Here is a 3,606-nt window from a genome sequence, read left to right as displayed (position 1 = left end):
GCGCACTCCCCCCCCCGGGGCCCCCCCCCCCCCCCCGGCAGGGCTGGGGGCAGCCAGAGCAGCTCGACTTCCCCCCCCCTCCATTGCGGCCAAGATTTCAGCAAAGCGGCACCTCTGTCCGGCAGAGGTCAGGTGACCAACAGCTGACCAACATCGATAAGCCACACAGCTGCCAGGCCGAGGTGAGATTAACCCTTTTTATTGCTGTGAAGAGCTGAAAACCTGAGGGAAGAGAGAGAGGAGATGCTTAAAGCTGAAATTCTGTTGTGAAGCTATGATATATCAGAGTATCCTGTTGTAATTTCATGAAGATATGGGGGGTGGAGTGTTCAACTCGTGAGCAAAAGCACCTGCGCTGAGATAGGCAGATGCTGACGCAGCTGTAATTTCATGAGAAGTTTGGACAGGGAGGGATGAACCAGATGAGGACTTTTGCTCCAAATGGGAAAGGAGAAAACCTCAGTCCCTAGAGATGCTCCCAGAGATAGTCCTAATGATGAAGATGATGAAGACCCTTTGCTCCCAGGGAAGGAGAAGGGCCTCTGTTTTTGTTTCTGAACGGCTCAACCTTAAAATTGTACCCCAGAAAACTTCAAGAGTGGACCCTCGAAAGCAGTTGCGGGAAAAGCTGCAAGTCGGGGGAGAGGACTCACACGCAGGCAGAGAGACTCCTCTTCCTAAATGGACTGAACAATATTTGGAAGTGGGCGGCTGTCTCGTTGTGATAATGTTTTCATAGCATGAGCAAGAAGAGACTTCTCTTTCTAAATGGACTGAACAAGGTTATTATGGAAGTGGTAAACAGACTGAACATCTTAAGGGTTGTCTTTTTACATTGTCAGTGGGAGAAGGGAGGAAGGTGGGGGGAGGAGGAGAGTTCTGAAGGTGGTATAATTTTTTTTCCTTCTTCTTTTAGGTCTGTTAATAAACTTCTTTATATTCTTTCAAGTTTGGCGCCTGCTTTGCATTTCTCCTAATTCTTATCTCACAGCAGATAAACAGTAATGAGTATTTTGGACCAAACCACTACAACACCATTCTTAAATAGCAAGACACTGACTTAGGTAACGCTGAAGCAATCAAATTTGCATATTTGTGGCCACCCTGTCTTGCCTTGAAAAGGATGTGGGGGTGTTGATGTAAGAGCACCCAAATCTGCACTATTCCTAAGGAGACTTTCAAAGCTGGGGTCCATAGAGGGATCTAGTGCAGCCTAAGAACATACAGTGCCTTAAAGTGCTTTTGGGCTAAACTTGGCGAAGTCATTCAATGTATGACTTGTTGCTGCTGAAACTTCATTGGCTGGAATTAAACTGCATTTCTTTCCATTCTTGGTGAGAAGAACTAGATACATTATAATCCTTATTGCAAAGGTAACAGTAGACAACTGTAACAAAAAATATTTTTCAGAACTCCAGTTGGGTGCTGCAGTGTGGGACTCTAGCTCTGGCACAGTTTGAAACAATGTATTTTTTGCCAGCAGAAAGCTCCTCCCATCAGTTGCACAGCACAGCAGTGAGCTGGAGCCACGTTTTTCCCTGGATGCCATGGGTCAGCCAGCTATTCCAGCAGGAGCTGCATTTGCCAGGCTTGGCAGTCTTTTGCTCCCCATAGCTGTGAGATGGCTGCTCTTGGCTGGTTACCCCTGCTTGCTCTGGAGCTGAAGACAAACCAGGCACTGCTCTGGGGGTTAAACTTGCACTGAACTATGGATAGACAGGGAAGGTGCTAAATTAATAAAAATACACATTTTAGTATAAAAGCCCTACTTCTTGAAGACTGCCCTATTGCTGTTTTACTTTGGTAGTTACAGCACTGCATTTTCAAGCTGAAATTTAAGATAATCACACTCCAAGGACCTTGCAAGACAATCGATGGTGCAATGAAACACAAACTCCCTGGGAAGCATTATCTGCCCCTGGAGCCAGCATGCCTTTATTTTCCAGGACAAGGCAGGCAGTCTGCTGCAGTCACATACCAAAGAGGGAAAGGTATTTTAAATATTTACAGACTGCTTAGGGAAACTATACCCCATCTCAATGACAAAAAGATGCACTAGGAATTAACTGCTGACAGAGAAGTGTTTAGGCCTAAAATTTCAGCATTTCTTTCCATAATGTCTTTAAAAGACATGAATTACCTAGGATCACTGAGCTCTTACCACACAACCTGGCTGCCCCAGCTCCATCTCCAGCCCATGCTTTCAGCCCAGCAGATTTTCAGCCACTTGATACAATGCCTATGTATTAAAATATTTAGCATGGCTGTATCTACTGCTGTTTATGTAAGTGATTAAAAACAGAAATCACATTTCATGGAAATAAGTAATTTATGGATGTGGGGGGAAAATAGCATTCCTAAGCCTAATCAAATGGAGGACACACTAGCACATCTGCTGGTTTGACAGGAACATTCTATTCTTGCACCACGAGGCTCTCACTGCAAGCAAGGACAAGGCAACTGCCACATGGCCAAGGTGATCCATCTGCTGTTGCTGCCTCTCAGTCCATGATTGTATGCCAAATTCTGTATCCCTCGGGTTCGACAGAGAAGGACAGACAATCCATCACAAATGTTCTTTCTTTGCTGTGTTCTTCCTGTAGGAAATTAGGCTTCCTTCCACTGTTTTCTAGTTTGTTTTAAAACTTCACTTTTGGTGTAAATGTTGCATATTGCCCCACCTGGCTTTTGAGGGGATACAGTCCTCAGCCTTGCTTCAGTCTGTCTGAATCACAAGGAAACCAGGTGGACTCCCATCTACTTTTGTGTCTTTCCTTTCTTAACATTTCAGAATAGCTTCCATTATCAGCAGCTGTAGTGTTTTCAGAAAGCTTTTATCACCCTGGTTATGTTATCCTGCCATGGTAAGAAAAGGACAAATCGTTTATATGCCAACAGAGAAGAAAGGATAGCCAGGTCCCTAACAGCACAAGTAGTTGATAAAATTTTGGCCAAATATTCAATTTTTTCATTCTTGAAGGCCATAAGAAAATGAGGACCAGCTAAAACTTGAAAACTGAAATTACTGTTGTTCAGGTTTTGTTCAACACCAGCTTGAAATTAATGAAATAAAAATAATAAGCATCTTCCAGGAATACAGGGTTAATTATCAAGGGGCAACACAAGATACCTTAGAGAATTCATCATCAACAAGGCAGATTTCTTTCCATTTTCTGCAAACCCATGAGCCAGTTGCAGAATGAACTAACAGACATATTTTTCTCTGAGAGGTATTTCTTCACAGTCAGATTTGTTTCCATGTTAAAAGCAAGATGGCCATGAAATAAAAGTCAGGGACAAATGGAAATGTCAAGTACCCAACTTTTCTGTGCTTTAAAGTTAAACCTTGAATATGGTGATGGAAAAAGAAAAAACAAAAAAAAACCACAAAAAAAATCCCACAAACAGGCTGCTGAATTATGAAGGACTCAAACAGCTAGAACTGCTTGTGTTTTGAGACTGGCTAATAATAATATCAATCTCATAAAAAAATTAATGTTGGAATACAGCTGATCTAAAGAGATAATAGGACATTTCTACTCCTCATTCTAACACACCGTTTTCTCTCAGCATTTTAAACCTTTTGATGGTTTCTTACACAAGCTG

The 3,606-nt window shown here is 42.8% G+C and overlaps 1 protein-coding gene and 1 long non-coding RNA gene across 2 annotated transcripts in view; one reads left to right on the top strand and one right to left on the bottom strand.

Annotated features, from left to right (window-relative positions):
* Positions 1-3,606, top strand: part of LOC103612310 (10 kDa heat shock protein, mitochondrial) — a 23,459-nt gene that overhangs the window by 8,064 nt on the left and 11,789 nt on the right. The window lies entirely within an intron of this gene.
* LOC108445263 overlaps positions 2,311-3,606 on the bottom strand; it is a 2,694-nt gene continuing 1,398 nt past the window's right edge. The window contains exon 2 of the long non-coding RNA XR_001860069.1: positions 2,311-2,856. This is a non-coding gene — a long non-coding RNA (uncharacterized LOC108445263). The remainder of the gene's footprint in view (positions 2,857-3,606) is intronic.

The sequence above is a fragment of the Corvus brachyrhynchos genome, unplaced genomic scaffold, assembly GCF_000691975.1.
Source record: "Corvus brachyrhynchos isolate BGI_N302 unplaced genomic scaffold, ASM69197v1 scaffold370, whole genome shotgun sequence".
Classification (NCBI taxonomy): domain Eukaryota; kingdom Metazoa; phylum Chordata; class Aves; order Passeriformes; family Corvidae; genus Corvus; species Corvus brachyrhynchos.
This window is presented reverse-complemented; position numbering and strand designations above follow the sequence as displayed.